The sequence below is a fragment of the Rattus norvegicus genome, chromosome 1, assembly GCF_036323735.1.
Source record: "Rattus norvegicus strain BN/NHsdMcwi chromosome 1, GRCr8, whole genome shotgun sequence".
NCBI classification, from domain to species: Eukaryota; Metazoa; Chordata; class Mammalia; order Rodentia; family Muridae; genus Rattus; species Rattus norvegicus.
Genome location: NC_086019.1, coordinates 177586445 through 177597315, shown reverse-complemented (window position 1 = coordinate 177597315; position 10871 = coordinate 177586445). Strand labels below are relative to the sequence as shown.

Below are 10871 nucleotides of genomic sequence, written 5' to 3'. Positions count from 1 at the left end.
AGGCTGAAGGCTGCATATGGCAAGTGGTGCTAGGTGTCAAGTCACATGGTCAAAGTCACGTAGATAAATTAGTGATGGATCCTGTATGAAAATTTATGTCTGAATCTATGTATGAAATATGGAAAGGTATTAAGTTATCTTCATGGAATACCATATATACCTTCTTATTTACTATTTGACTAAAATGCTCAGTAACATGGCTATACTCCACAGTGAAATGCTAAATATGTTGACTGAGACAATGGAATTAATGCAATATATAATATATATATTTATATATCTCCTGAACAGAAGGCTCAGGGTAGTAATGAAGTCCTTTTAACTCCTATGAAACAGAACTACCAAGCTCATTAAGTTTTTTCTCTGTGACAAACTTTACTTTAATGGAGATTACTTGAAGAATGTAAGAATAACTAAAAAAAGACTAACATTCTAACACTAACATCAGGTTAAGCAATCCATTAATAGCATAGCAAACATAGCAAAGAGAAATCCTTCAAGCAAAATAATTTACCTGCTTAGCTTAGATAGACCTATTTTAAATCATTTACTAACAATGGAAATTAAAAATTCCACTTCCGAAACATAGGCAGAACAAATATAAATATCATCACAACTTCGTATTGCACAACCATAAAGAATAACTATCAGAAGAGAAGATTTAAAAGTCAGCATCATTGCTGTAATGCAATGTATTCTCATGCACGATAGTTGTTTTGTATGTCATAGCACCCGATATCAAGTTGACATATACCTTGAGTCACCTGAAGAGGGGACTTCAGCTGAAGAATCAGACTGGATTGGCCCATGGCCATGCGTGTGAGGCTAACTGATGTACTGCAGGCTTCTGCAGGTGGTGCCATCCCTGGGCAGGTAGGCCCTGGGCTGTATATGAAAGGTGGCTGAGCAGGCGAGAGGAAGCAACTCAGCACTCCTTCCTCCATGGCCTCTGCTCCAGTCCCTGACTCCACAGTTCCTGCCCTGAGCTCCTGCCCTGGTTTCCCTTCATGATGGGCTGTGAGCTTTAAGCCAATAAACCCTTTCTTCCTTAAGTTGCTTTTGGCTTTAGTGTTTATACAGCAGCAGAAAAGCTAAGTAGGGCAACGGAGTAAACACATACAGTCACAGAAGAATAGAAAGTTCTAAGAATGTATACAGTGACAAGAATTATGGAGAGAATAGATTTTTAAATCAAAATCACCACTTTTAAAAGAACTCAACAACGCCATCATTTTACTGTTGGTTATACAAGCAAAATGTCAAGAGTATAAGAAAATATTTTGAAAAAAACCTTCTCCAGGTGAGGAATTTCTATTGTAAACGCAGGGGGAGTAGCAGAACACAGGTGCTATGAAGGAGGAGTGGGGGAGATGGGGGAGGGGCGTTACTGGAAATGAGAAGGGGAGGGCAATATGGAAACCGAAGTAGGGATGAGGGATAAAGAATTCTAAGGGTGACTAGAAAAGCTACAGGGAAACATCTTAGATTTACTTATTTTACCTAAGTACATGGGTATATACTTATAAATAAATGAAGTATGTAACTTGGACACACACACACACACACACACACACGCTCCCACAAGAGCCATAGACGAGCTAACAAAAACTCTATTTTTAGGCATGGGAAACCTACCTTTGAATTGTTGGTCAGGGGAGTCCAAAAGATTCAACTAACAATAAAAACTATTGCCATTGTTCTTGGATACCTTCCAGAACTTGAAGGTAAGACTGGATTGCTGAAGACATCCAGCAGTTTGGACACAGGACTTGGAGGGATCAAGGCAGAACTTACAGGAAGCTTCTTTGAGGACTAGCTCTCCTAGTGCAGAAAGTGCTGTGCAAGCAACCAAGGAAGAAAAGTCCTTCCCAGAATAAAGCCCATAAACTACAGCAATTACCACCATGTCAAGATATACTCAAGGGTGCATAGTGGCACTTGCACCTTGGGGGTAACCAACAGCCTTCTAATTGGACTTAAGGTTCACCGAGCAGGAGAGAATTCATGCTGGGTCCTGTAAACCTAGTCAACTTACCTATGGCTGGTGAGGTCAGGAACCACCTTCTTAAACCATTATAATTCCCAACTGCATTCTAGATACTTAAAATAGGTCCACTAATAAACGGAGCCCTCATCTGTCGCCAAAGAAGCTTCTTTTTGTGTGTGTGAGAGAAAGACAACAATCCACAAATGGTCAAAATTCAGAGACCAACTGACTGTGGGAGGCACATCCCAGTTGATATACCTGTAACAGAAAACTCTACACCTAAGGCTTAGGTTACTAAAAGCCAGAGGACAAGGATATCCCTCGTGAGACAGTATCTTCTATTTATAGCAGGAAGTTATATCATGGAATCTTAACACCATGGCCACCTGAATAAGACGCACAGTGACAACACTAGTAGATGTGTCACTGTAGATGGGAAAAAATCTCACAAGACCCCATCCATAGACAGAGACTATAGGCAATTAAAGGCTGCTAAGAGATGGGGTTAGACCCCAGATGGATTATCCAATCTCAAGTGATCAGTCAGCTCTAAAGACAAATATGTGCAAGCAACATTAAATGAACTCAGCGGGTTGTATTTATATATTCATATACATGTATATGTGTGTGTATGTATATATATGTAATAATTAAAAAACAAGAGGTCATAAATTTGGGAGGGGTGGGGAGGGTGAGCACTGAGGGCGTTGGGGGCGAGAGAGGAAGCAGTAGAGCTGATAATCACACAGTACTCACACATCACATTCTCAAGAAAGAGAATAGCATTATTTGAGATAATTCTCTGCGAGGGGAATGCTAGGACTGCAAATGTCATGGATTACAGAGCACAGATAATTAAAATAGCAAGGCGTTGGTGCAGAACTAGAAGTATAAAGCCACACAGGTCAATCGGAACACTGAGATAACCCTATTTTTATGTGACAATTTGATAGATGGTAGTGTGGAGTATGATGGGCAAAATGAGTATGTCATCAATTTAAAAACCACTTATTGCCTAAAATTGTACCAACCATGCCCAGATGAATTAGAGCTAGACACATTTTTAAAAACCCATAGAACAACTAAAGGAAAAGAGAATCCAAATTGTATAAGATCTTAGATACAATGTGTGCATAAAGAACCATGATGGAGTTATATCAATTATAAAAAACAATTGACTTAATTATGACATTTTAAATTGTATGTATGTATGTATGTATGTATGTATGTATGTATGTATGTATGCATGATGCATGTGCTTACTGAGTGTGTGAGTGTGGGCATGTGCATGCTATAGCATGTGAATGGAAGTCAGAGGACAGCTTTCTCAAGGTTGATCAGGTTGAGGCAGGTTCTTTCTTGGTTCTGCTGTTGTAATGCTGCCCCATGCTAGCAGGCTCAAACATTTCTGGGAGGTTCTTCTGTCTCTGTCTCCATGTTCATCTAGGAGTGTGTGGTTTACAGATGTGTACCATTGGATATGGCTCTTTCTATGAATTCTCAGGATTGAATTCGGGCACTAGGTTTACTTGGTGAGTGCCTTTACATTTAAACCACCTCCCTGGCCCGATTGTGACATTTTCATACAGGATCACAGTTTGATCATGGTTATTTCCCCATCGCCCTGTCGCATCTGCCCCTCCTGTTGGTTCCCTTGTGAAATTATTTTTTTACTGGCTTAAAGCAATAGAATTTCTTTAACAATGGAAGAGATAAATGAGACTCAATTGAGTAGCATTTAATATATACTTCAATCATAAAAATATAAGAAATGAAAAGAAACATTGAGAAATACTTGCTTTTAGATTTTATAATCAATACATATAAGAAACTTGCTAAATCAGAAATATGCTTATCACTAGGAAAAGGTAATACATATGAGGACTATACTGGTTAGTTGGTTGTCAACATGATACAAGCTAGAGTCATCTGGGAAGAGGGAGCCTCAGTTGAAGAATTACTTCTATCATACTGGCCTATAGGCAAGTCTGAGACATTTTCTTGATTAATGATTGATGTGAGAGGTCTCAGCCTACTGTGGGTGGTACCATTCCCGCAGTGGTGGTTCCTAGGTTATATAAGAAAGCAGGCTAAGCAAGCCATGGAAAACAAGTCAGTCAGCAACACTCCTCCATGGCCAAATTCCTGTCTTAGCTCCTTCAGTGATACACTGTAGACTATAGCTGAAATAGCCTCCTCTCCCCTAGTTGCTTTTGGTCAGTGTTTTTTATCACAGCAATAGAAAGGAAACTAAAGACTGGTGAGGTGGCTCAGTGGTTAGGAGCACTTGCTGCAGTTCCAGAGGACCAGGGTTTGATTCCCAGAGCCCACATGACAGTTCAGAACCATCTATAACTCCAATTCTAGGGAACCTACTTATGGACTTTGCATGGATGTACTTGGTGCATAGACATACATGCAGACAAATATGCATATATGCAGGCACACATGCATATAAAATGAGATAATTAAATATTTTCAAAATAATTAAGAAAAGAAAGCAAACCAGGACAAGAAATGTTCCATGTAGCATTACTTTCTTAATCCTTTTTTTCTTTATTTTTTATTTTTGAGGCAGTGTCTTAGGCAGCTCAGGCTTATCTTACTGTGTAGAACTCCTGGCCCTCTGCCTTCATGTTCCCTGTGCTGATATTACAGGGGTGCACCTATGCCTTCCTTACAAAGCTTAGCTTTTGTTTTTGTTTTAGTATAGAATAGAATTTATTCAGGGCATGGGAAGAGGAGTCAAGAGGGTAGTAGAGGCAGAGAAAGGCAGAGAGAGAGTGGACGGGGGAGAGAAGAGGAGAGGAGAGGAGAGGAGAGGAGAGGGGAGGAGAGGAGAGGGGAGGGGAGGGGAGGAGAGGAGAGGAGAGGAGAGAAGTAGAGGCCAGCCATGAACACATAGAGAGGTGGGGGAAGGGAGTGGGGAGAGAGTGGGAGCAGGAAGGCAAGAGCAAAAGCCAGGGAGAGCAAGAGCACAGCATTAGTTTTAAAAGCATAGAGGAAGCCTTATCTTAGTGATATTGAAAACCCAGACAGACTGAAGCCCACCGACTTAAAATTTTGACATTTAAAAAAGTTTCCATGAGAGACTGTGTCTCACACACTGGAAAAATGTTTGTGACATAGTATGAAGTGAAGAAGTAGAATATAAAATGTTATGGACACAGGTAGAACACAGGCTTGCTCCAAACCCAGAAGAGGATGTGGGAATGGAAAAGGCTTAGAGCAGTGGTTCTTAATCTACGTGTCATGACTCCTTTGGGGGTGTGTGTCAAATGATCCTTTCACAGGGGCAGCCTATGACCATTCTGCATATCAGAGATTTTGGATATTTACATTCTGATTCATAACAGTAGCAGAACTACAGTTATGAAGTAGCAATGAAAATAGCTTTATGGTTGGGGGTCACCACAACATGAAAAATTGTATTAAAAGGGTCGCAGCATTAGGAAGATTGAGAACCGCTGGCTTAGAGGGTTGGCGTAGGGATGAACTATCAGTTACAAGCTCAAATTACGTTAGAAATCGAAGAGGTGAAGATGGTTTGGGGAAGACTAGCAGGTGAAGAGGGTCTGGCAAACTCCTGGGCCCAGTCAAAGGGAGTCAAATAGTAAAATCAAGCTTTATTGTAGAGAAAGGCTTGGAGTCTCCTTCAGTCAGATCTACATGTTGGCCTCAGTCTTAGGGATGCCCTGGAAACCCTAAAAAAATCCATGGAATGGTTGGAAAGCCGTGAATAAGGATTTGAATTGGGGAAGCCATCCAATCAAATTAGTCATCCAATCAAATCACACTTTCAGCATGTAATCTCTATCGAAATTTAGTGTTTTGTAATGGTGAATTTTGAAAAAACAAAACAAAACAAAATTTAGATCTGAGCAGAAATGATGAAGTCATGTCTTATTAGCTCTGAGCTGCTTGCATGGGTTTTGAGACTGTGACCCTGTCTTTGAAATTCTCTTGACTATAGCTGTCTTGGAAAAATGCAGAGTTGCTAGTTGTTGGTGAATTAAACATCCATCAAATACTTGTGTGCCTACTGTGTGCCAGCTCCTGAAGTAGAAGAGAAGAGGAAAGAAACAAGACTGAGGATACACTCCGTCTCCCAGCAGCCTTCAGACTGGACCTAGATTCAGATATACATAATCATAGTGCCTATGTTAGCACATTTGCAAAGGCTGTGCAAATGTGAGTAGTCACCTAATCACCATAGAGGCAGGAAGAGTCACTTGCTAAAGGCAAACTATGGATTGAATCGTAAAACAAAAATACAGCTCTACCTGGCAGAGAAAGGTGGAAGGGAAAATGACTCAGGTAAAGGGAACAGAAGTCAGACTTGAAACAAGTCCTGAGCAAGACTCAAGTATGTGTGTGTGCTGGGGGAATGAGAGAGGAAGACAGGATGAACACGGAAGAACCTTCCTACATGACATATTACAACTAGTTGTTATAGTTTGAACTCATTACCAAAGTTTGTGTATTGAAAACTTAGTCCCCAGTGCAAAGTGGGATCATGAGAAGGAGAACAGTCATGAAGACTCCATCATGAAAGGACAGATGCCATTATCACAATAGTGGCTTTGTTTGCCACTTGCCTATTCTCTCCTGTCCTCTCTTATTCCATGTTCTTACTTTTGCTGAGATGACACTGCATAAATAACCTAGATGCATCATGAGTGCAGTGTGGCAAGATCTGGTCAACCAGGTACAGTTTTAAGAAAAGTTGTTTTGTGGCAATTTACTCTGCATTCAAGTATTCTATTCTAAGGAGAAACTTAAGACTGGAAATTTCATAGGAATCTCATTGAGGCTTAGAAGTAAACAACTCAGAAGTCTTAGGAAGTTCCTGAAATTTACCAGATTCACAGAATCTATACCTCTCTTAGAGTAAAGACTGGTGAAGAGAGGTAGTTCTCCAGCTTGTGGAGATACCTCCCAATCATGCAGAGAGCTCCAGGGTTCCAGCTTTTGTGAATCATCACCCATGCTGAAGTGGACCTTTGAATTCTCTATGTTCCTACAAGAACCTCCTTACCCACACTCCTTATCCAATAAACTCAGTGGTTGGCCAAGTTGGGCTTTAGTAGACTTTGGTCTGTTGTTGGTTCCTTAACTGAGGTTGAATAGGTATTTGTTCATGTCTTCCTAGGAATAGCATTGCAAAACAGAAATGAATCTCAGACATTATACAGCATCACCCTCCTTCTGTCATTATTTCATTCGATATAATCACTAAGCACTGTTATCAGTCACTGTCCTTGGGCATGGAGTGTTGGTGCAAAAGGATCCTCATGGACTCAGAATCTGTACGATGCCAAACTTGCATGATATTGGATTTCCTGGCCTCTAGGAATAGGAGAAATGAATTTCTTTTATTAACTCTCCAGTGTGTGGTGTTCTGCAATAGCAACATAAAACAAACTAAGACAAGTCCTTCCCAAATGGTTTCTCAGTCTAAAAACTCCTTGTTGAAAATCTTTCTTGGAAGCCTGACTTGAGAACACAGGAAAGATGATCTGATTGAACTGAGGGAGTCTGCCCCAGAGCTGTGTACAGTCTTCAACATTGGTCCCCATGGAAGCTTCAGCTGGGACTTCATGGAGCAACTCACACACACAGCTCTAGGAAAAGCAGCCACATGAGGATTTTAGATAGGAAGGAACTCAATCAGACATAAAGGAGTTCAAGCTCTGTGAGAATTGAGAAGACTGATATTATCCAAAGATAGACATGTGTGTAGTCGTGAAACACCCTGGATTTCTGATATAATTTCTTGGTACCTGAGTTGCTAAACATTATGGATTTTGTACTCACCAGGTCCCACTGCTGGGCTGATTGTTCCAATTTGGAAAAGTAGAGAGGAAAAGTTCCCTACGTTAATGTCTCCCCTGACACCAGGGAGTTGATATTAATGTGTCAAGTGATATTGTGTGCTCAATTTGTTCTTTTAAGTTGATGCATAAAAATCTCTGGGCTGAGACAGTGTATCTTATGTAAATTTACAGACCCTGCCTGGGCAGTAAGGGACTTGTAGGTCAGCTCCTTCCTTGGTCCTCTCTGAAGCATGCATCTCATTTTCGAGCAGGTAGGCGTGACTCAAATTACCTGTGTATGCATTGCTGGGAGCAGGCTGACACTTAGTTCACAAATTTATTTTCCAAGGCTCCATCTGCTACCTTCCTTCTGGGTGACTCGTGTGCGGTGCGGCATCTGGTACTATGGCTTTTGGGATGGACATCTTGATGTATGATAATCATCTCCTAAGGACGTTTGCACTCACATTTCTCTTTCAGGAAATGAAATATGAAGATGTCTTTCAATAAAACAGGTGCCGCTTCTTCTTGCCAGATCCTGCCTTGGGCGTTGAAAGCACCCCCACCTAACAATGGGCCCCAGTAAGTGCCAGCAGCCAGGTCTGTGCGTGGGGTTGATGGAGCCAAAGCAAATATCTTGCTACAGAGGTGATTAGATGATATGAAATGTCAGGATCTCAATGAATTACCCTCCGAGGTTTCATAAAATAGTCATGGTCTCATTTCTATTATTGCGGTGTCAACAACAACAAAACCCCATTTTTTGTCTTCCTCTTTGCAGAGAAATATAATAAATAGCATTTGACTTTGGAATGTATTTAAGGAGGAATTTGAGAAGAGAGCAGATCAGCGTGCTAAATCTGGGTATCATGGACCCTGGTGGGGAGGATGAAGACTTTAGGAAGCCTGAGTGTTTCCTTCCATTTGCTTCCCATAGCCTGGGAATCTTTGTTTTTCTTCCATAGCAAAGGGTGGATGGAGGAGATTCCTGACAGGCATCTGCACAGCAGAGAACGACAGCACATCGCTTCCAGATGGAACCATTAAACGTAGCATCAACACCTCTGCTTCACTTTGCCCAGCAAAATCAGTGACAAAGGATCATGATGAGATGGCCTTGGAAGCCATGTTAAAGAGGAGATTACCTCTGACAGGTGAATGGGTTCTGTAATGGGTGATAGTGACCATCTGCAGAAGCTGTGGTAAATGGAGGGAGGTTTCCCTAAGGGTCAAATGCTAACAATAGGAGGAGGAGTGGCTCTTAGATTGAGAGTAAACTCAGTGAACATGATTGTTGGGGGGAGGGTGGTAATGGGGGAAGGATGGGGAGGGGAAGCCCATATAGAAGGGAAGGGGGAAGGGTTAGGGGGATATTGGCCTGGAAACCAGGAAAGGGAATAACAGTTGAAATGTAAATAAGAAATACCCAAGTTAAAAAAGATGGAGGGGGAAAAAAGAGTAAACTTGGAAAACAGAGTTGGGGACAAACTTAGCTGTAGTGTGAAAGGGTTTGGTTCAGAGCTCTGCAGTAAGTGAACCCCAACATTACCAGCTCTCCCTCCTTCCATAGTCTCAGTCACATATACACTGAGTGCTGCTGCCATTACGTGCTGGTCTGGGCACGCAGTGGCGTGCAGTGAACACATCTGTGTTCTTGGAAGCTACTTGGTGCTAAAAAGTCGAGGGAGGCACAGGACAGTTTCATAAAGTGAGGACTAGGAAGACAGTACAGAGGGCGATGGGGGAAGGGAGGGCTTTGGGAGGAAGAACACACAGCAATAGATCTCCAGTGGCCCTCTGGTCTAGAATGCAGCACTGTGGAGAGCTTCACCTACCCTAGTGAGGATACATACATCCCAGGAAGGATGCTCTAGACTGTGGACCAGAGTGTCTTTAGTGAGAACTCCCCTCTTGTAAAGCACAGGGAAACATATATGTGATAGTCTTCTGTGAGGGTAGAGAGACTGATTCACTACCTGGAGCCCTGTTCCAAGTCTCTTCCTCCTCTTCCTCATCCCTCCCCCTCCTCCTCTTCCTTTTCTTTTTCCTATCCTTCCCTTCCTCCTTTTTCTCTTCTTCCTTTCCCCTTTCTCCTTTTCTCTTCTTTCTCCATCATCATGTGCTTTTTCTATTTGAGACAGGCTCCCATGTATCCCAGGATAGCCTCTGAACAGCTACATAGCCAAGGATAACCTTGAGCTGGTTCTCCTGATTGCATCCTAAGTGCTGGGATTATAGATATGCAACAATTGCTTGGTTTAATGTAGTTCTGGGGACCAAACCCAGGGCTTCATGTGAGCTAGGCAAAGCAAGCATTCTACCAATGGGACTCCTGCTCCAGCCCCGATATCATTATTGTTGTGGTTGATATTCTGGGAGGACCCTCTGATATCCTGACAGGTGTTTCTCAGTGATATTTTGAAAGGGGCAACAACAACTTTGACTCATGTTTTGTTCAATCATGAGCATTCAATCAGGACACTCAATTTAGAATTAATTAAATCCACATTAGAATCTAATCTTGCTTGAGAATGATATTAAGGGGAAACTCATCCTATCTTGAATGATGCATTTTTGAGCAAGTCTACATAATCAGGAATTTGTCCATTTTGTAGATAAAGGCATAGTCTCAATAGCTTAATTATAAGAGATGAACAAAATAGATTAGACAAAAATATGACTTCTTCACCATCTCATTCTCAAAGTGGTATTTGTTTTTTTCTTACGTGGCAGGCACCTGCTATTAAAGAATTGATATATCTTTATATCTTGTCCTTATAATAATCACCAATGCCTATTGAACATTATGCATATTTATTTGGTTGTACACATTTTCTCATTTAAATTTCAAACTAGTAATATAGAATTAGCTGTTTGGTGTTTTTCTTCTTCTTTAGATCGGTCTTCATTATGTAGCACTGGATGGCCTGGAACGTACTATATTCAGACCAGGCCTCAAACTCACAGAGATCTATCTGCCTCTGCTTCACAAGTGCCACAATTAAAGGTGTGAACCACCATGCCCAATACAGAGTTCGCACTGTTTATTATCCCCTCTTTATAGATGA

At 41.4% G+C, this 10871-nt stretch overlaps 1 protein-coding gene across 1 annotated transcript in view; it reads right to left on the bottom strand.

The window, feature by feature from the left end:
- Spon1 (spondin 1) overlaps positions 1-10871 on the bottom strand; it is a 299164-nt gene that overhangs the window by 65374 nt on the left and 222919 nt on the right. The gene's annotated exons all lie outside the window — the stretch shown is intronic.